Source organism: Hydra viridissima, unplaced genomic scaffold (assembly GCF_058129835.1).
Source record: "Hydra viridissima isolate aposymbiotic clone 2 unplaced genomic scaffold, HvirCarnegie_v1 scaffold_1, whole genome shotgun sequence".
NCBI lineage: Eukaryota > Metazoa > Cnidaria > Hydrozoa > Anthoathecata > Hydridae > Hydra > Hydra viridissima.
In genome coordinates this window covers 40,218,192-40,242,047 of record NW_028324300.1, presented here as the reverse complement: position 1 = coordinate 40,242,047, position 23,856 = coordinate 40,218,192, and the positions used below count along the sequence as shown (strand labels likewise).

Genomic DNA, 23,856 nt, shown 5'->3' with positions numbered 1-23,856 from the left:
TTGCTCAGAAAATGCTTACTTGACTGGGCCAGTAATACCTTATGGGAAAATGTTGATCTTGTTATTTATTTTGAATGTAGAAAGTTAAACCAATATCAAAATATTGTTAGCATAAACGAGTTACTAAAAGTTTTCTACAAAAATGTATTTAAAGAATGTGATGTTTGTGAACACTGTTCTGTTTTGTTTGTGATAGATGGTTTGGATGAGTTTGCTTATTTGGATGAATTAATAAATCACAGTTCTCTAAATCCAGGCAATCATCCCATTGTTAATGTGTTAGCAGATATTTTGGACTTTCACAAATACAAATGTGTTGTTGCTGGAAGAGTTGGAGCTATATTACAATATAAAAATAAAATGACAGAATGTAGGGAGAAATTGACCATTCAAATAATGGGGTTTAATGACCTTGGAATAAATGAGTATGTAGAAAGAGTTGGAAATGCAAAAAAAGCCATAAAAGATGTTCTTAACTCATCTCGGATTGCTAAAGCAATGGCATCTGTCCCTTTTTACTTATCAGCAATGTGTACAGTTATCGGTTCATCCATGCTCAGTGGTTCTGATTCATTCCTCAGTACAACAGAGTTGTATTGTTGTATATTTGTATACTTTTTGCAAAAGCATATAAACAGAAACAATGAACCAGTTTATAAGTTGATGGAAAAGGAGAGTAGCAAGCAATTGATTTTAAAAGTTTGTAAAGTTGCTTGGCATTTGTTTAATGAAAGCAAATTTATTTTTTCTCAAAAGCAAATGGAAGATTATTTTGAAGATATTGGTGACATTGAAAGTAATGATTTGGGTTTCATTGAAAAAGTTGAGTCACAGCTTGGTTATCAATATCAGTTTGTTCACCTGACTTTGATGGAGTTTTGTGTTTCACTACATGCACACATTAATTTGAGTCCTGAGGAGATTCTTTTTAATAGAAAATTGCGAAGCTGCTTGCCAATGATCTGTGGTCTGAAAAATGAAAATGGAGGACCTTTTTTGAGATTGCTTGCTAATTTAAAAACTTCAAAGAAGGAAAGTAACTCCATGTTTGGTAAGTTCATGAAAAGTTTTATAGAAGTTTTAGAACCAGTTTTATGCTTCCTTTGATAATCATGTTTGTGAATTGTAGTGAAAATGCATTGATTTTTCTTTTTTTTTTTTTATATATGAAGAAAGAAACTCCTTGCTTCATGTTGTGCTAGGTAAGTTCATGACTAGTGTTAAAGAAATTTAGATTCAATTTTTGATTCATTTTATTATTGAAAACTTCATTTGATTTGTAATTTATATTTAAAGTTTTTAACTTTTCCAGATGACTCAAGTAATTTAATTTTTTGTATTGGTAAGTTAAAGAATAACTTTTAAATATGGTTACTGTCTCTGTTAAAATAAAAATATCAGTTAACTGAAAAAAAGCAACAAAAAAATGATGGCCACCAAAAGATTTAATATTTCAAATAGATAAGAGACTAAACTTATGCAGATCATTATTAATTATTTAAAACACGTTTTTCAGTTGAATGCCTTTTTTCGTTTTTATTAACATATAGTTTTAGGACTTAACATAATTAATTTTTATCAGTCATTTAGTTCTCCTCTCATTTTATTCTTTTAGATTATATATTTTCTTATGCAATTTTTTGTTTTCATTAATTACTTTTATGGTTTTTCTGTTCTTTTTTCCAGATTTTATAATAACATCTCGGAGCCTTTTATTTATACTTTTATATAGATTTTCAATAAATGTGATACAGATATTGTACCATTCTTCTTTAAGAACATTCCAAAGCTCATTTACATTTGTTGGCAATATTTTCATCTTCTTTCTGTCTAAGTAGTCCCGCACATGTTCGATTATGTTCAAATCAGAGCTCAGAGGAGGCCAAAGCATGGTTTGAAGCACTCCCTCCTCTTGCAGATTTGGCAAATAATTTTTAACTAATTTGCAAGTATGTTTGGGATCGTTATCCTGTTGTAGGATAAAATAATCCCTGATCAGTTGTCGTCCAGAAGGCACATGGTTGTGTAAAATATTTTTGTATTTTTCACCTGTAAGCTTTTCCGTTTTTCTAACAATATCCCCTACCTCTTTTATTGAAATATACCTCCAAACTTGAGTGTTCCCTCCACCATATTTGATTTTTGATGCAAGACATGGCTCCTTCAATGCCTCTCCCTTTCTTCACCTAACATACTGACTTCTATTTGTCCCAAATATTTGTAATTTAGATTCGTCTGTAAACAATACCTTGTCCCATTGATTTTTCTGCCGTTCTTTGTGCTCTCTGGCGAACTTCAATCTTTTTTCTTCATTACATTTGCGTAGTAAAGGTTTTTTAATTGCTACACAGCCTTTTAATTCAGATTTTAATAAAGATCATCGCACAGTAGATGCATGTACTAAAGTTCCACTTGCTCTTTTAAGATCTTAAACGAGTTCTGCGCTTATTTTTGCGATTTTGTAGCGGTGTTATTTTTAAAAACTGTTCATCGCGTTAGCTTACCTTATCGTGTAAGCTTACCTGGATGACCAGACCTCTTTTTATCCACTACATCACCAGTTTCATTATGTTTTCTTAACTATTTTTTAAGCTGACGCTCGCGAACAATTCACACGTTTGGCTATTTTAACTTCACTATAGCACAATATAATTTTATTATAAAACAAAACTTTTGAAAAAAAAAATTTTTTTTAGACGAAAAAATCTGTAATTAACACGAGAGCTCAACAGTAACTAAAAATTCTTCTCCACATTCTTAATAATTAAAAAATATTTAATAATAATAAATTTAAACAAAATAATAAAAAGTACAGTGGTTGATGTAATCAATTTCAAGTGTTGATCCTTGTCCTTAATAAATGAACAAACATTATAAGTGGGTGAAAAATGATATAAGTTGAAACCATCTAAAAAATATTAATACAAAAATTGTTTTATTAACATAATTATTACTAAAATTAATAAATATAGCTTTATTTTAAACAATATCTTAGTTTAATTTAATAAAAATCAAACCAAGATATTGTTTAAGATAAAATCAATATTATTTACTTATATTTATTTAAGTGTACATTTTTTAAAAAAACTCTTAGGTGCTACTATCTTTTGCACATTACTGTATATATAAGGGTGGCACTAAAGTTTTTACACAATAAAAAACTCAGCTTCATTTTATTAATGAAAACGTCCCTGCAAATGGTGATTTATATGTTTAACGTATTTTACCAGCTTATAAAGAAGCTATGAATAATAAAAATGCATTTTAAATGAAAGATGAAGAAAATTACCATATCAAATAATGCAATGGCATTGATTTAAGAGAACCTCATAAAGGTTTCAACAAATTGGCCAGGAAACTCTCCAAACCTAAATCCCAAACCTAAATCCCCTGGAAACTTGCTGGTCTTATTTAAAGTATAAAGTATTTAAAGAACCAAGATTTTGAATAAAAGACCAGCTAATTTCCAGAATGGGAGAACTACAAAACTTGTGTGAAAGTTTTTTTTGTAGATTTTTGGCTTTGCAAATAATGGCAATAATTTTTTCTGAGTTTTTATTTCAAGACACCAGAGTTTAGAAACTTTTGCGCCACCCTGTATATATGTATGTTAGTGTGTATACATACATACATACATACATACATACATACATACATACATACATACATACATACATACATACATACATACATACAGAATTATATATAGCTGAGTTTTTTTTGTGTGGATATATATTATGTTTTTTTTTTGACTAGTATGTCAAGAAATATGAATATCTTCTAAAAGCATTTACTTTTTTGTTTACTGAAAAAAATCTGTTTTTTGCTTCTAAATTCTAAAATCTATTTAAAAAAAAATAATAATAAATTAAAAATATCTTAATGTGAAAAAAGACATCTATAAGCTTTTCAGAGGCAGGTAGCGTTTTAAAGTATTATTAAAGTATAACAAAAACACCAAATCTGACTTTTCAACATTATTACAAGACAATAACAATTGAAATATGGAAAAAAATTTGGGTTCCTTGTCACTTCGGAATGAGTATTTATTGCTTAAGCCAAAACATAAGTTTCACTTATTGAATTTTTGCTGGGCATAGGATAAATTATTTAAATTTGTTTCTCCTCCGACTTCTTTCTTCATTAAACAAGAAGTTTTTTCTTAGATAAAATTTTATATACTGCCCTTTTCTTTTTAGCCTTCCTTCGAGTACCTATTTACCCATTTAATAGTAAGAATTATTTAAATTTGAAAAATGATTATATTGAAAAAATTTCATTTTTCTAATAAGTTTGAAACTGTAAACATTAATTGAAGTATTTTTCGTGTGAGAAATAGAATCAAATACACTTGTGTTTTACTTTACTAGACTTCGGAAATCGCCTTCGTTCGGCCTTATCATTTGATCAACTCTAGATGCAATACACCCTTATAACTTCTTATTCAAGTTTAATCGAAACACTTTAGTCAAAACAACTTCTCTCTCTCTCTAAAAATACCCCTCCCCCACCCACCTCTTCACCTGTAGAGTTTTGCGGAAATGTCTCCCTTTAAAATATAAGAAGAGGGGAAAAAAATAAGAAACTAAAGTGAGAAATATCTATTTCTTTAAAAATAAATCCTTCCATATATTTAGGGACTTAATTTTGGAAAACCACATAAAATTAAGAAAAGAGAAAAACATAGCAGCCCCTCTAAATCAAAAATTGCACCCTTCTAACCCTGTTCTTCATTAAACTGAAACATTCTGTCTTCCCGTAAGACGTAAAGCTGTGGGCACCTTTTTCCTATTCATCAATACTTAATTAAGAATGGAGAAGACGCCGTGCATGTGTTTAAAAAAGCTTGAAAATCTTAATTTACCTCTCGTTGAATTAAAGTAAGATGCTATAATTTGGTAACTAAGCAAATAGATAGCAAATTATAAGAAAATGCTCTGAAAGCGAGTAGCTTTTATCAAAATTTATTCAAAACGCTATGTAGTACTTATCAATAAAACGTAAACGAAACAACACGATATAATATATAAAAGTAATCATTTCTAACTAAAATTAATAACTCATTTTCTCCCAACGTTTAAAATTGTAGATAAAACAAAATAATTTTAACCTCGCGATTTATCAAAATATTTTAATTTCGAACTGATTATATCAAAGAGATGTCAAATTATGATCAAAGTGAACAAAGCAAATTTATGGAGTTTATAACCTGTTCATTAGTATCTCTAAAATGACTGCAGCAATAAGATTCCGATTATCCTCAGCTCTTTTAAAATCATTTTGCTTGGTTGAACGAAAATAGTAACGAAAACAAATGCTTAATGTAAACTGTTGCTCTAAGAATATGGGTATCTAATGTAAACAGCTAATATAAAAATAAGCAACTCATGTTCATAACATATCCATCCTTAAACTCAACAGCACCTGCTAATATTGACTTTTTAAATTTATTAAAAAAAAAAAATTGCGTTAGTCAAATTGCAGCTAAAAGCAATCACTCAGAGCTATTAGAGCCTTAGAAACGCTTTAAGTTCAACATCAGTTTTTGACGTTTAATCGCTGCATTCATCTCGGTTTTAAGTTCATAATGTTTCAGTTGCAAAATATGTTCGATTTCGAATATTGCTAACAGAAAGCACCACTTGAAAAAAGGATATTAGGTTAAAATAGATTGATAGAACAGGGTTTTAGCTCTTTGTTTTCTTCTCTGCGAAGTCTCTTGTTGTTTTTTCTCTTTTAAACAATTTCTTACGATAAAAAAAACTTTACCACTTAAAGTAAACTAATCGCTGTCATCCCTGCTCTTTCGGTTTGTAAACACTGTTTTTTATATAACAGGGTGTAATACAATATTTTATATAAATGCTTTTGAGGAAAGCACATCCAGTTGAGCTAAGTAGCTTAGTAGCTACTATATTTTTATCGTAATTTAACTCAATACTGATTAGTTTTTTGAGGTCACGTATTTCAGTTTTCGCTAACAAAAAATATAATCTGTTTTCAACTTGTTTTTCATTTCAAATGGGGTTTGTTTCGAGCCTAACAGTTCTATTCTGTATTTTTATCGACTTGTTGAACTGAATTGTTCCCTTTAAAACCGACGCTTCGAATCTGAACTCAAACTGGGCTGTATTTATCGTAAAGTTTCTTCCCCTGAAAACATAACAAGAGTTCAAAAAAGGTTTTAAATATAACAGTTTAAATGTTTCAGTTTTGTTTGAGAGTTCCTTCAAGAAATCTTTTTTTATATTTTACACATGATGGGTGAAAGGAAAAATAGAATGTCTTTTTTTTTTTTTGTAAATTTCAAAAAGAATATTTGGCAACTTTTTAATATAGTTTAGTTGAACAGGTTGTTATTCGATGTTAGTTTTTCAGGAAAAATATTCAATGATGTTGTACAGAGTTGAAAAGGTTTATTGATATTTCTTAAGCTTTTTGAAGCCGCACCGTAACCAATCCTGTTTTTAGAATAGAATCTTCACTGACGAACCTAAGTTTCTATAACTCTTGTTTTTGTAATTGTTTCAGATCTATTGTTTCAGATCTATTGTTTTGTTTATTCTTTAAATGTTTGTTGTTATAGAAAATTGCTTTCCATCTCATTCTTTTTGTCAGCAAATTCTGTTTTCTTTTTATCAGGTTGCAGATTAAGTTTATTGTCGAATTTTTAGATTTTTTAAATCTATTAAAAGACAAATAATTAAATGAGTACGCTGTAAAAAAATAAATACAGCCAATAAGAATTTAAACGTGTTTTCAAATATCACTATTAAAGATATTGGTATTTGGAAAAGTAGTTAAAATAATTAGAGCTCAATTATTCTTTAACTTTATGCTTAAACTGATCCTTAAGAAACAGCCAGAAAATATTAGTTTTGCTAATAAACAATATTAAATTTTGGGAAAGGAAATTTTTACTATTTAGTAGATTTTTGCGAATTTTTTTATTGAACAAAAAAAAATTGTTTTTTTTTTAGATCTTAAAAAAGAATGTTGGAAGATAAGTAAAAGTAATAAAGTTATTGATAAGCCGTTGCTATTTTTTTTAGCAATCACTAAAGTTACAGGTAGTGGTCTCTCTGAATCACTAAATAATTGTGGAACCACCCTGCAGGCTAAATTTTAAGAAATTTCTAGTGTTGATAATTTCTGTATAGTCACAGACCAACTTGATATAAATTTATTAATATCTATATTATAATCGAACTAAATATTATACTTAAAGTGTTTATTTTCAAAACTTTAAAGTGTTTCAGTTTTTATGACACCAATTTCTGTCAGCGAGTGAGATTTGTTAGTCGTCCCTAACAACACATTAAAAATACATTTTTATCATACTGGATATTATTCGCTCTACGAATCCTAATTGAAAGAAAAATTCATTTGTCTTCATCAAATTTATGTTCAAAACATTCTTTATGCCTGACCTATCCTATTTGCCCGTTTATTTACTATATTTACAATTACTGTGAGGCGGGGTTTTGTTGTGTTACTCTATCTCTTCTGACAATATATTTAGGGGAATTGGGATGGGGTTTTGGGTATTTTGATAGAGGTTAGGAGGTTTGGGTTAAAGGTGAGTGGGGATGCCTATTGGTTCTGTGTAATGGTAGCACTCTGAATTGTATTAAAATACGCGCGTACTTTTCTTTACGCGCAATATTTCTCCTTTAAATCTCTAATAATAATAATTCTTTTCTTTTAATGTTCCGTAATCTTTAATAAAAAATTTCTCCACTTAAAATTATATATGCTATATCTTTTAAACTCCTTTTATAAAATCAATCAAAACTCCTTTCGTATTTCTTTTTTTTATTCAGCATTCACTTACTGACTCCAACTAACTCTAACTTCAACTTACACTTCTGTTTTGTATCTCCCCGTTCACCTATCGAACCCCGTTCATCTTCTCCGACCCTTTTCGACCCTCAGACTCTTTTTCTAATCTTTCTCTTCTAATCTTTTTATATTTCTCACTCCACCTTTTTATATCGGCTCTAATGTTTTTGGGCGTTGGCGTCTTTTCATTTTTTATTCGTTATTGTAAAATATTAATTAATGTCTTTGGGTGGTATTGCTTTAAACGGCATCTTGTTTTACTAGAATTAGCTTCCTCACATTACTATTAACAGCTGATAGAAGACTAAGCAACGCGTGTTCATAATGTAGATATGCATGTATATCCTTAAACCCATCCTTAAACTCCAAAGCACCTAGTAGCAGCACCGTGACCATTCCTGTTTTAAAGTCTAAACATTCAATATATAGAAAATGTTTAGGATATCTTATATTTGATGATAAAATAATGCAAATAAAGCAACAGGAGTATAAATTATCAACTTTAGTAGGATTGAGAAATAAAATATTAAATTTTGTCTACGTTTAATGACAGTTTTGAAAATAACTTTTAAACTCATTTATTTGAATAATTCTTAGTTAACTATTTGAAGAGGATTTTTCCATTTTTATGAGAAAAGCACCTTTCGGCTTGTAAACGCTGTTTTTTGTGAATGGCATTAAAGTCTATTCTAATAATGACATAAAGGTCTATTGATATTTCTTGAGCATTTTGTAGCAGCACACGGTGCATAGGAACATACTCTAAGACCTTGCAACACATCCCCAGAAGTTTTATTTTTGATTATCATTAGAAAACGTTTCCTCATTCAAAAAACGTAAACGACAACTTTTTTTAGTGGGGGGCTGGGGAGAAAACACATATTTTAGGGCAGTGCCCAGGAATTTTGTTGTTCAAGATAGGTAACTAAGAAGCATGTAGTGTACTCAAATTTATAGTATGTTGATACTGGCAGCAAATGAGGATGACTTGCAAAAAATTAGGGTAATTGGAGCTAAACCAAGCCCGCCCCGATCCCTAACTGCCCCCTTCCTAGAACTACGTCTCCTTTAATCGTAAAAACTTTTTTTTTTTCTATCATAAACAAGATCAAATTTCATCGACAGATTTCAAACTTCATCAAAAAATCTCTTTTCGTTTAAGATTTATAACAATGCAAAGCTTAAAATTACCCCCTGAAATAACTTTAAATGGTCTCAACTTTTAAACGAAATATTTTTTTTTGATGTAATTTGAAATCTGTCGATGAACTTTGATCTAGTTTAATATGAAACAAGCAAAAAATTGAAAAGTGTTTTTAGGAACCATTCCCTGGGGAGGGCTATTAGGGGTGGAGAAGGGTTTGCTACAATTATTTATTACAGTAAAAAAAAAAAAAAATAAACTCTGATTTTTATGGTTACATTATGATTGATATTTTACATTTCAAAGTCATACTAAAAGTTTGTTCATAGGAGATTTGACAATTTACTTTTTACAAACTACATTCCTGCAAATAGAAAGCTACTTTAAAAGTGCTTGTAGCTGTAAGCAACAGCCGCGTTTTTCAGCGCCTCTATATAGTTTGGGCTGTGCTCTCCAACTTTTCTCATTCGCCAAAATTGATTGAATTCCTGATGAACGGATTCGAGAGCTTGTTCAGTCCAGTAACCTAAGCCTATAGAATAGTAGAAGCACAAAAGAAATGCAAGTTTATTTAATAAATATTCGTCGTAAATTATGCAGATTCTACTATTCAACTGTTGAAATAGACCATTTAATTACTAAGATTATAAATTATTTTTAATCAAATTTAAAAGTTATTTATCATACCAAAAACTCCACCTTTCATTTTGATAAATTCAATAACATGTTGCTCAATTATGTGTACCTTCAAAGGAATTGTAGCCCTTAGATTTCTATAGCTCGTAGAGAACTCCTCTAGATCTTTAACATACGTGGAGCTTAATGATTTTCCAAAACAACCATGGACTATTTTTTCAAGTTCTCTAAGTACCTTAATATATTTGGCAGCGGAAACTCCAAGACTAAACTCTTGAAAAAACAGTTCAAAGCTGTCTATGTTTTTAAGCAATTTATGACAAGCATTGCCTTCCAAACGATGCTGCCCTGGGTAGGACACTCTGCAGATGTTTATTTTAGACAGGTATTGGTTAACAAACTGTAACCCACACTCCTTGTTTTCAAATTTTTTTCAACCTCTTTTAAAATTTTGTTTACAACACCTAGCAGTATATGTAGTCCAGGAATATTTACAAGTTCTAGTATTTTTTTGTTTTTGTTGCCTGTTTATAAAGGGGGGTTAGCAACATTAGTGTACTTTTTAAATTTGCACCATCAGCCATCCATTGGTCGTACAATGTACACAATGACTCTAGAGTTTAATGATCAGCTTTTTAAAAGTCAGGAGATGACGTCATGCAATACGGACAAGGGTGTTTTGATGTTGCAGTTTGTTTTCCAACCATTTGAAGCAAAACCTTTAGATCTTCAGATACTGTCTAATCTAAGGATGAAATGTTTAACTTATCCAATATTAACCGCAAATTACGGTATTTTTCGTTCAATGAAGGCAAAATGGCCAATATAATAGTGTGTGGACGCTTGAATCTTTAAAATCTTTGCACACATATCCGTCACACTTGCTCAGTTTCTCTGGAATTTTATTATTTTTTAACTCTGGTTTTAGGGTTATTGACTGTAACTTTTAGGAATCCCTGCCCTCCATCTACACCTAATTTGATATCAACATCATTTGTTTCTTGACTTCTGTGATGAAGTACCATTGCTACGAGTTCTTCAATGTCATTGCAATACACAATAGGAGTATCTTTTTCTACCAACTATACATTCATAAAAAATCAAAATGAATTATACAAATTGCAATCTAGCTATAAAAATATTTTTTTGGAAATAGTTTACTTACCTCTTCGCTTTCCTTTAATTCTAGTAGCAATGGGAGTTTATCACAATTGAATAATTTTCCGATTATTTCGTTGTTCTCAATCAGTTTAATATTGAAACCAGATTCCACACTTTTTCGTCCTGCCTCACTTCTCAGAAATCGTGCAACTTCAATCATGTTGCGATTACTTAGAAATCATAATAAAGTTATCACAAAAATTGGCTTTAAACTCATAACAAATTTATTTTTAAAAGTATTTTTAAGCAACAAAAACTTACCTGGAATGTAGTTTTAATTGAAGTTTGTTCAATTTATCTAAAGAAAAGAAAGCTTTCTTAACCTCAGTTTTTCCGAAAGAGACAGCGAGTTGCTTCGGACCAACGGTTTTCAAAGCTAAGGTGTTCTCTGAGACATTTGTGCTGAAATCTTTGATAGAGCTGGACAGAACTTTTCCTTGCGTTGTTGGGGATGTTGATTTTACAATGGCAGTCAAATTCTTTTGTCTTTCTAATTTCGTACAGGGATGTGGAATTCCTTGTCCCACTTGGGCATAGCAATGTTGACAAACTAGTCTTTCTGCAGGTTTGTTTGAAACATCTTCAGCTCCTTGATAAACAAGCTTTCCCGAAACACATAGGGGCCAATACTTTTTCCATTTTTGATTTGCGCCCATTTTCACAAATAAAACATTCACATTTTTTCCCTCTATTAACTCTGGTATTCAGGTCTAAATTTTATAGCACATGTATAGCAACTATAATAACTAAAATAGCGAAACTAAATTTTAAATGAAGTAAATTAAACATCAATATAATTATAATTACCTTCATAAAACGGCCGCATAATGAAGTAAGGATCAGTCCCTGCATGCCTTTTTCTACATTTTGAGCAAAGCATGGTAGGAAGGTTAGAATTATCCGCTGAATAATCTTTCCAGAATATAGTTTTGATAAGGTTTGAGTAGTCATTTTTCTTTTTATTTAGATTTAAGTAAGTTGTTTCAGGATTATTTATTGGTCTTAAATCCGTGCCTTTCCTGAAGCAGCAAATGCAAAATTTTTTTACAAAATCACAATGTTCTTTTGCATGTTAAGGCATTTTAAATGAATGCTTCAAATAAAAACTTCTGATATGGATTGATAATATTAGAATGATATGTCGGTCATATCACTCAAATGTCAATATAATGGCTGTAAACACATGTCACTATAACGGCTAAAAACATGCTTTCAGTTCGTATATCAACGCGTGCAAAGAGTTATTATGCAACTGTTAACAATTAGCAACTGCTAGCTTTTACTAATTGTTAATAATTAAAGGTTGGTTTGGTTTGTTTTTATTTCAATAAAAATGTAAATAGAAAGTAATAAAAATTATTTATCCGTCTGTAAATTTCACTGTTAAACAAAAATTTTTAAAAACTTTAAAAAAAAAAATTGATAAATCTATCACAAACATTTCTGAAAATCTAAATATGGGGCTTGGGCTCGATTTTGTGGTGTTCGAGAAGATCCCCCAAATCCCCCCAGGGTATGGTTCCAAAAAACACATTTCAATTTTTTGCTTGTTTTTTATTAAACTAGATGAAAGTTCATCGACAGATTTCAAATTACATCAAAAAAAAATTTTCCGTTTAAAAGTTGAGACCATTTAAAGTTATTTCAGGGGGTAATTTTAAGCTTTGCATTGTTATAAATCTTAAACGAAAAGAGATTTTTTGATGAAGTTTGAAATCTGTCGATGAATTTTGATCTAGTTTATGATAGAACAAAAAAAAAGTTTTTACGATTAAAGGAGACGTAGTTCTAGGAAGGGGGCAGTTAGGGATCGGGGCGGGGTTGGTTTAGCTCCAATTACCCTAATTTTTTGCAAGTCATCCTCATTTGCTACCAGTATCAACATACTATAAATTTGAGTACGCTACATGCTTCTTAGTTACCTATCTTGAACAACAAAATTCCTGGGCACTGCCCTAAAATATGTGTTTTCTCCCCAGCCCCCCACTAAAAAAAGTTGTCGTTTACGTTTTTTGAATGAGGAAACGTTTTCTAATGATAATCAAAAATAAAACTTCTGGGGATGTGTTGCAAGGTCTTAGAGTATGTTCCTATGCACCGTGAAAAGCCATTTACAGCCGCAAATTTTGAAACAACTTCTTCTATAAGGTAAGTATGGGTATTAAGGCCCGGCGGGTAATAAGGCCCACTAATCCAAAGTTAGGGAAAAAATAAATTGTGAAACTTTTTTTCGACATTAAAATATTAGAGTTATCTGGTTTTATCACTGGCAGCAAAAAAAATCAGCATTTCTTTACCGCGCGTTCGACAAAGCAAGATTTCTTTGTTAGTTTCGTCAAAAATTGCTGAAGTCTAATTTTTAAGATACGTGTTTTTACATTTTAAAATATTTTATAAAGCTTCTATTTTTTTCAATTGCATTTATTTGCATTAAGTACTTATTCGTTATCATTACTCATCATGTAATATTTATGCAAGTGTTGAAACAAAAGGATACATTATCGATAAACGTAACAGGTTCAAAGCGGGTAATAAGGCCCACTAAAAATCACCAGCTTCAGTCACCCAACCCAGTCCCTCAACAGTTTTAGTCGATCAACCTGAAATTAATCTTAATGCAAGTTTCAATGATTTAATGCCGAGTCCTGCTAAAAAGAAAAATATGGCTATGATCGGTCGCAAAAAAAGTTTTAACTATGTTGCTAAAGCCCTAACGAAAGAAGATTTTCAATCTCCTACTTCTAAAGCTGTTAATAATAAGAATAAGGGCAAAGGAAAAGCAAATGTTTCTAAAGACCTGAAAAAAGATTATTCTCAATCTTCCACTTCTAAAGCTGTTAATAAAAAGAATAAAGGCAAAGGAAAACCAAGTGCAAAGAAAAGTAAGTCTGCAAGTGTGGATGTGAATGATTGGTTTTGTTTGTTATGCCAGCACAAGTCTGTAGAAAGTATGCGACAATGTTGTAAATGTAAAGTATGGTACCACGAGGGGTGCATGGGGTATGATTCTGAAGATGAGGAAGAATTAGTATGTCCATTCTGCGAAGAATAATGTTTTTCTTTGTAACATTTCTTTATTGAATTTTTTAATTTTCTGTTGTTATTCACTGTTGTATAAAAAATTGATTCTTTTAAAGTATATAAATATGCAAGATTACTTATTATTTTATAAATGTGAGATAAACTATGCATTAAAAGAATGTTTCCAAACTTTTTTCTAGTTTTTCTTTATTTATTTTTTGTATTTTTTACATGGGCCTTATTACCCCCATAAGGGGGTAATAACGCCCAATTAAGGTATGCTACAAAAACATGAATAACTTTTGTTATAATTATTTCCTCAATATGCAGATAAGATTTTTACATCAAGGAATGATTAATCTTAAGCAGTAATCGAAAATATTTTTTTAAACTTAATTTTTAAAGCCTAAATGACCAAAAGTCTGTTAGGTAGGCCTTAATACCCATACTTACCTTAGATTCCTTTTTTATAAATGACGTAATTTTAGGTTGAGTTTTTCTAACTTCAAAATTTGTTTCTTCGTTTGGTCTTTTTTTCGTTTCTTCAATTTTGACTTCCATGCATAGCAGCCGAAAGAAATTTCGGGCCCCGGGGAAGTTCTCTTAAGAGGCCCTCTTTATGATCAATTACATACCCAGGACCAAAAGAAGCGTGCTTAGGTCATTGAAAATGAAAAATAAAAGTTAATTAAATCTTTTGAAAGTCAAAACTATCTAAATATTTTAAAAATTACTTTAAAAAATTGATTGTGCACACGCGGGACCCCGGGAATCTTCCCCGTCCACCCCCTTCCCCCTCTCGGCGGTTATGCTTCCATGTGAAGATTTTTTAAATAACGAAGAAGACCACTTGAAAATCCTTTACACGTTGTTGTTTTACATAAATTACAAGTGGCAGATTCTGTGTTTTTTTCTTTGGTAAAATTTTGCCTTGCCTTAGATCCACTTGACATGATGCGGTATATTCATTATCCTATAAATTAAATAGATAAAATATACTAAAATATAAAACTATATTACTTACAATAAAAATCCCGAATTAGTGTGCTGATTGTAGATAAATTATTTTAAATTAGTTGTAATTACTAAACATATATTTTAAACTTCACTTACTTGGTTTTTCACTTATTTCACTTTTTACATACAAACTTCTTCCTTAACGGAACTAATTACTTTTCTTTCTAACTTTCAACTTTTATGCGTAACTAATTACTTTTTTTGCACGTACAAGTATTTGTGACTTGTCCGTAGTTATTTTATATTTAAAATATAAGGGACTCCCCTTTATTCATTGTAATTTCTTGCAATTGTGATTATTTATTAGATTAGTCACTAGTTTTTTGCAGTTTTAATTTGTGTCTAAAATAGATAAAATATTATTATTGAATTTGATTTATAAATGGATTTGGTTTGTTTATTTAAGCTTTATATGCTGTAAGTTACAACATATAAAATTTAAGTAAGTAAATCAAATCTATTCATAAATCAAATTCAATAATAATATTTTATCTATTTTAGACACAAACCAAAACTGCAAAATCTTGGTGATTTAATTGTTCTTTATAATATATCTTCCTAATTTTATAGAAATTTACAAAATGGAAAAGGAAGTAATTAGTACTCAAATTTTGAGTAATATTATTTTTAAAATCTTTATAAATGTTTAAAATATGTTTTAAAAAATTACCGGGATTCCCGTGAAATTTCATTGAAATTCCGGGAAAACGGGATGGTTTTTAACTCCGGGATCCCGTTAGAGAAACCCTAATCATGACAATTAGAGTGAAGAGAACGATTTCTAACTGCATTTTAACAGAACTTTAAACGCTTCCACAAAATTAAACCAGAATGAGGTTTTAAGTTGTATTAGAAAATTCGAACGTTGATTCGAATTTTCAATTACAACTGAAACTTTCACACTCTGGTGGATTTTCAAAAACCATTATGAGCGAACGAACGTTTTTCAAACGAGAGCATCGCCGCAGGAGTTGAGTTGTTTTACGGATGAAAATCGCTAACTTTATTTATTTTCTTGTAAACAATTATTTCTGAACGAGCGGTGTGAAAAAAGTAAGTGTTCATGATTTTATTCTTATGTATAATGTTAGAATTAATTTTAAGCAGAATAATTTATTATAATAATATATTTGTTTAAGTTGAGATTTTAGGTAAAAAGCGATTAAAAGTTCAGCTAAAACAATGACGTAGTATTTATTTAATTAAAGTTGTAAAATTGTGTTTTTTTGGTTTTGTTAAAAAGATTATTTGATATTTTTTCTCTTCAAAACCAGTTTGAAAGTTTAAAAGTAGGTGACCATGAAATTCTTATGCGATACTTTTCGTTTGAAAATTTTAAAAATGTATTTTCTAACCGTTTTGACCATTTTAATCCACTTTTACCGCTTCTAATTGACGTGCTTTCGTTTAGTTTTTAATATTTTTCGTTACTAAAGCAAAGAAATAGAAAGCGAAATGTTTTTATCTCATTTCAAAAGTAAATCATTTTGCATCAAAAATCTCACGCGACTTTTAAATCAATTTGCGCGCTCTTTCAATGCTTTTGAGTAAGCATCTGATTGGCTTATTTGTTATTCGTATTTCTATTGGCTGTAACGCGACTAAAGTTTGAAAACGGCGTACGACAAGTTTCATAAAATATTTTAGTTCTGTATTTCGTAACTTATTTATTTGTTTAGTAAATATTTATGAAATAAAAAGTATTTTTGGAATTGATTTGTGATCTTTCGGATTGTTTTAATCTCTTCGATATACAAAATCATATCCGTTTTACTTTTATTAAACACGATATCGTGTTTTCAAAATGTTTAAAGTTGATTGTCTTGAGTAACTGTTGTTGCAAATAAATATTAATAATAATATTAATATGTTGTTATTCTTCTTCTTCTTCAGATGATGATGACACTCAAAAGATATTCATCAAGTGCTTCTTTGAAGCGCAGGCGTCAATTAGCGAGGACTTGAAAAAATCAATCGAAGAAAAAAAGTGGAGGATTGATATAAGCGATGAAAAAACTGCTCATGAAGTTTCACATGAGAAATATTTCATGGAGAAATTTTCTGCCGCAGGATGCAAGTTGAATGAATTACGTGTTTGGAAAAACATTTTATCCGAGGATGAGAAAAAACTTATCACTTTATGTTCGACCAACGTTCGTAGTGTCTCGTTAGGTCATCCAGTGAAGATCGATGGATGGACACCGACACATAAGATTGAGCAGTTGTTAATAAGCATCAATAGTGATACTTTCGTATCAATTAACGAGTTTGAACGTTTTTTCCTTCCATGGATTCGACTCGCTGAAAACTTAAATCTTGTCCTTCACGACGACACGAACTTCATCGACGACATTTGTGAATGGCTTCGTGATTTGAAATTCAAGAAGTTGATGATCAGGTACCGTGGAGAATGGTTTGATAACATCGAAGAGTTTAAAGTAAGAAACACGAAAAAATGTTTAATATGTTAAATAAAAAGTAAATACAAATGTAAATATGTAAAAAGTATATGTAATACAAGAAAGTTTTTTTAACATCGAAGCGTTGAAAAAGTTGAAGTGATAAGAATTACTTTTGATTGTTTAAATATTTTTAATTTGTTAAATAAATATTTAAAATGTATAAATAATGTGAGAATTATTTATGAAATGAAATATAAAGTAATTTTAGAAAGAAAAAAACAATTTTCTTTTAAAACATGAAAGGTGGAAAAAAAATGGAAAAGAATTTCATTTTTATTTGGAGTTTTTGTTGCGAATATTTGTTGTATATTAAAACTGAGAGTTTTTTACTTCAAAAACTGTTGTAATATTATAATTTGATGTTTTAATAAACTTCAAAAAATCACGGAATTATAATAATACAGTGTAATTTTATGTATTGATATTATAATAATGGAAATATTTTAAGAAATAGATTGTTTTTTTTGTTGTCGTCAATGGTAACTGTTATGAAAAAAAATATTCGAGTTTTTAAGATGAGATTCGATCATTTTTTAGAACGGAAAGTTTTTTTTAATGTCAACGAAAAAAAAAAAAAATTGGAACTCAGAAAATCGAAAAACAAAATCTTTACGAATTTTTAAAAGCTTCGAACGGTGGACATTTTTTTACTCTCGAAGGAGGACAACAGTTTTAAATTTTTTTTTTTTTTTTTTTTTTTTGTAAAAAAAATGACTTTTGCTGAAGATAATCAGCTCATGTTTTGTTTCTAGAAATTTTCGGTTGTTTTCGAATCAAGGTTTTTTTCAAGCCCAATCATTTTGATTGATTTCGTATAAATTGGGTCATTTAATTCCTGCTGTTTCCATAGCAATCAAAATAACCTTCAGAGAAGAAAATAAAATGGTGATTAATGTCCGAATTGTGATGAAGCTCTTCACTTACTTTACAATTATCTTTCAAATGGCAAAGCAGTAAAGGAACAAATGCTGTTTAAGTGAATTACAATTTTGTTCAAAAAGTGATGAATGCTTAAAATATCCAGTTGACATTTTAACTCTTTCGCTGCCAACTACGAGTATTCTCGTTGTAAGTTGGCGTCATTTATTTGCCAACTACGAGAATACTCGTAGTTGGCAAATCATAAAATAAAACATCTATAAAACTAGACGATAATTCGTCTGACTATTTTTTCCCGTGAACTTTGGGAAGTCAGACGAGAAAACTTTGGTTTTTGCGCTAATGCAATTTTTCATCTACCGGAACAAATATGTTCCTGCGGCTTTTCTCTGATCTTAATGAAATATCGTAAAGTTTCGGGGGGTTTATCTTACATTACGCCAAAATGTATTTAGTTAAATTATCAGTGCTATTCAGCAGCAGTATAACAAAAGAAAAAGATAATTTAAAGTATGCTTTTAAAAAAGTTTGTGATTTATTTCTTATTAAACTTTTGAAGGATTACGAAAAAGAAGCTTTAAAAGCTCTCAGCAATGGCATATTACCCCCTTCCTTAAACCTGCAAAACGTAATTATATTTCGCCGTTATTCGTTTTTTTAAATAACCAAAGTTTTCTCGTCTGACTTCCCAAAGTTCATGGGAAAAAAAAAGTCAGACGAACTATCGTCTACTATAAAACACATTAATTAGTGCACTGTGTAAAAAATTCAAAGTGCACACTAAAATGTTTTTTAATGTATTAAAAAACATCTTGTTTTGTACTTTAAATTTTTTTCACATTTTTAATAACATACAGTATAATGTAGATATCAAATATATTTTAGCTTCTAGTCTAAAAAACACAACAATTTAGAATTAAGAAAACAAAATATAAATTACCTTTTTTACTCATGATAACTGTCAATGTGCATGTGCAAAAAAATTGAAACACTATTTATAATAATAATGCATAAAATAAGCTACATTACTAAACCTTTTCAAGATGTAAGTGAGAACTTGAAAGTTGTAATTAAGAAACGTAAGATGTAATTGAGAAATACAAAATGTAATTTAAAAGTCGCAATATGTTATTTAGAACATGAAAGTTGTAATTAGGAAACTTAAGATTTAACTGAGAAGATGAAAGTTGTAATTGAGAAAAGCTTATAATATATGTTTCAAATTACATATTGCGATTTCTTATTTACATGTTGGGTTTCTCAGTCACATTTTAAAATTTCTTAACTACATGGTGTGTTTCTAAATTACATCTTACGTTTCTTAATTACAACTTTCAAGTTCTCAATTACATCTTGAAAAGATGTAGTCACCGCAATGAGTTATACTCATTACAGTGTTACGAGTACTTCGGCACTGGAGAAAAAAATTTCTTTACCAAACTACGAGTATACTCGTAATACTCTTTTTTTGTCAGTTATATTCAGAAGAAAAAATACTATAGAATTATTTCAGATTAAAAATATTTTTTTTATTGAAATGTTGATATCTAGTTGATATCTAGCCTTGGCAATGAGAATGAAACCACGTGAAATAGCTTCGGCAAAAATTAATGATTGTAGACATTATGGCTCAGCAAAGCAATAACGCATAGTTTAAAATAGCCCGGCAGCGAACGTGTTAAGCGTTGTTTACGCTGTTCGTTTTTGGTGCATTATCAGCCACAATCATTAAATACATGACAAACGAAGAGATAATGACATACAACTCAGCTGTACAACGTCAAAACACAGTATCTGTATTTTTCATAATTTTTGAAGTTGGGCCGCCAACTTAACTTCATACTTATCACTTGAAACTTCACCTGAACTCTATTCTTGGGATTTTGATCGGATAACTCGTGGGGTATCCAACGTGATGTTAGTTTTCTTTTTTTAAGTGCGTTGCGAATGATTTCGTTGATTGTAAAGCGATTAATTGATGTCAGGGCTTCAATTATATCATGTGTTGCATGCGGATTTTCTTCAATAATGGCTCGCACACGTTCAATATTCTCAGCTGTATACGTGGTTTGAGGGTGCCCTGAGCGAGGATCATCTTCGAGACTCTCTCTACCATCTTTAGATAAAGTAGCCCATTTGGCAACTGTACTACATTTTGGAGCTTGGTCACCATGAACTAAAACCAACTCATCGGTTATGGCTTGTGCTGAAACTCCAAGTAGAGCACGGGTTTTAATATATGCTCGATATTCAAATTTTTCCATTTTTAAATTTTTTCTTTTAAACGTATATAATAAAATTTAAATAATTTTTTTAATAAACATTGAAAATATTTCAACAAGTACTAAAAATGTTCATAATTAAACACAGTTTGAAATGATATATAAATATTTAATTATTTCCTGTCTCATTGTATCTTTATAGATGAAGTTCCACGAACTTTCCTAACGACCTAAGTAAGTTTGAAGTAATGAAGCTTACTCAGGGCCGCTGAGAGCCTTCAAGTCGCCCGGGACAAAACCTTTTTTGGCGCCCTTATAGATTTCGCTTCATATATATACTTAGCATAGAAGCAAAAAAGTACATTATGCCTTTATAGCTACTTTAACTTTATTTCATTTTTTGCTAACTAACCGCAGCATAAACAATTCCTAACTTAAATAAATTTTTTGAGCTTTTTTCGAGGCAAAATTATAAATTACTTCATCATATGACAATGATTTCGCGAGATCATTTTCAATAGACAAGATCATAAGATTTGAAAGTCGCTCTTGTCCCATGGTGGCTCTGAAATGATTTTTTATAATCTTAAATTTACTAAAAGATCTTTCACCCTCTGCAACGGATATTGGCATTGTGTGAAAAATGATTAATTTCGAAAATATTCGTAAATTGCCTCGAAAATAATATATATATATATACATATATATATATATATATATGATTTAGTAGAAATATATATAGTGATTTAGTAGAAATATATATATATATATATATATATATATATATATATATATATATATATATATATATATATATATATATATATATTTCTACTAAATCACCTTCAAATCAGTAGCTTTGTAAAACCAACGTAATTCTTGGAGCATTTGTTTATTATTTTCACATTCTTTTACCCTTTTGGAAGCCAATGCCCTATTTTGGGCACCAGAAAGTTTTTTACGATTCATTATTAACAGTTACTGCAAATAACCGTACGCATCAATAAAATAATAGCATTGTCAACTACGCAAACTCATCAAAAAATTATAAACTCAATCTCAAAAAGCTAATGTCATAAATCTATATTTCAATAGTTAAATATAAATCTTAAACATGAATTACCATAAATAAGTTGATCGTAAAGAGTTGAAAAATATTTACTATTACTTTCTAAATTCTGAATAGAATTATTTCTATTCAGAATTTAGAAAGCTTACTTAACAACAATCTGAGCTTACTTAACAACAATCATTTAAACGCAAAGCAGGAATTTTACTGCGCAAAATAAATTTTGTTCGACTGAATTACAATTCCATTCAAAAACTGATGAACGCTTAGAATGTCCACATTGTTCTTTTTGGTCCATTATTAGTCACAATCTTTAAATATTTATGAATATTGCTGTTTGTTCAAGATTGGTTTCAAAGAGTCATGGAGCATGCTCAAACTTCTAGTATATCAATAAGAATGTAGACTTGAAAACAGTTAGGTTTATCGGAGCTAATCTAACTCCATCCCAAACCGTGACTGCCTTCTTCCAAGAACTAGGTCTTCTAAAATTGTAAACTTTTTTACTTGTCATAAACTTGATCAAAAATCATCTGATGGTCAAAGTTTTTAAATTTTGAAAAACATTTAATAAAGAAATTCTCCGAAACAAGTTTCTTCTGCTCACTGTGTCCAATCAATATTTGTAACAAGCCTGCTTTTTTTTTTTTGCATTTCGTAGGTCTATCGTTTGTTTTTACTGTTGGTCATTATTTTGTTTAGTTTAACTATTGACTGATATCCTTTAAATGTCTCCGTAAATTTAGGAAGTTGAGCTAATTTCGTCACTACTTAATGTCATGATTTTTATTTTTATTCAAACATCAATAATTTTGTATCGGCATTCCTAATGGTTGTTATGCTTATACAGAATGTGGGTACTATAATTTTAATAGCTGTATAATATGAAGCAATAACTCCATCGGTGATTATTTTTTGTTAACAACGCTCTGAATAACTTTTTTCGCTCTTTGATTTTGGAATTTTTCCATGAGCACACTTAATTAAATAATTTGTTAAAAAAAAAAAAGCCATTTATGTTCAAGGGGATTTTTCCATGAGCACACTTACTTAAATAATTTGTTAAAAAAAAAAAGCATTTATGTTCAAGGGGATTTTTTCATGAGCATGCAACTCCTCCTTCTCTAAAAATTTTCAGTATTTTTAACGTCCCCTATTTTACATTTTTTCAAGCAGTTTTTGAACTGGTAGTTTTTATCATGAAAAACTTAATACACGTAAGAAAAATCTTTTTGAATTTATGGTTTATAAACAATTTCTTCTAATCTTATACAAAGTTTTACCAAACCAGGCGAGCGTATCAAGGAATAAGAAGTTGTAGTTCTTCCCGGTTTGTGAGCAAAAACCGTTTTACGATCTCGTCAGCCGCATATGCACAACACGTGTCGCTGTTTTTTCGATGTCATTAAACTGTGCATGCCTTGTTCCTTTCTGTCTTCTTTCAATTTTTCCCTTCTGTTTCCTTTCTGTCTTTCTTTTAGCCTTAATGAAAGTTATACTGAAAATCATTGAGTGGTCTGACTTTTGAGAAAAAATTAATGTAAGCCATTCGTATTTAAGTCTTCTTGCAGCAAGAATTTTTCGACTACGAAATTATTTTTTTTAAATAGGTGAAGTAAACTTCGCCTTTAAGTGAAAAGAGAAGTTACAATAGTCTCAACTTAGTCAGTAGAATTGGAATTTGTAAAAGAAATAAGTTTGATTAAGAGCTTTATAAGACTTGATTAAAACTAAAACTAAGTGGATAAGGTTGCAACTGGCTGTATAATCATATATTGTCAAAATTTTTTTTAGAACTGCTTGCTCAACACAAATATGAGAAGCGCATGAAAGTCAACAAAATGAAGTCAAGAAAATCAAAGAACTGTTAATTAAAACAAAGTTTTTTTTTGTAAACTCCTGCTGTGTGGAGTGATGGTATTTGAAGGCAAAACCAGTTCCTTATGCTTGAAGGGATTCTAATTTGTTTGGCTTTTGCTTTGGGCATTCATTCTATTAGTTGCCTATGCCAGTTCATCATTTGAAAAAAAAGCTGTGCTAAGTTTCTAAATTCCAATTGGGTTGGTATTTGTAAAGCCATCTGACCATGAAAGAGTTTGTTTAAACTAATCTAAAAAAACTAATATTAAATAGAGTTTTTCGTTCTTTATCTATTTAAATTAAATTTGTCTTCAACTTATCCTTTTCTTCGGATTTGGCCAACTCCAATACGAGTTGACCCAAAAAATGAAAATGTAAGCTCAAGGTCAAATTTTCTCTGACAAAGCTTTATTTTTGTTTGCTTGCCAGTTACCCTCATACACTTTGCCTTTCAAAATAGCCCAGAAGTCTTCGATTGGGTGACACTCCGGCACGGCTGGTGGATTGTCAACTTTTTTGATAAAAATGATGTCATGGGCCTCG

At 30.0% G+C, this 23,856-nt stretch overlaps 2 protein-coding genes and 2 pseudogenes across 2 annotated transcripts in view; 1 reads left to right on the top strand and 3 right to left on the bottom strand.

Moving 5' to 3' along the window:
• LOC149894961 (uncharacterized) overlaps positions 1-23,856 on the bottom strand; it is a 273,741-nt pseudogene that overhangs the window by 45,060 nt on the left and 204,825 nt on the right.
• The window catches only part of LOC145182165 (uncharacterized), a 233,601-nt gene that overhangs the window by 70,903 nt on the left and 138,842 nt on the right, over positions 1-23,856 (top strand). The window lies entirely within an intron of this gene.
• Positions 1-23,856, bottom strand: part of LOC149894967 (uncharacterized) — a 195,445-nt gene that overhangs the window by 75,962 nt on the left and 95,627 nt on the right. The window lies entirely within an intron of this gene.
• LOC149894971 (uncharacterized) lies at positions 9,370-11,864 on the bottom strand (annotated as a pseudogene).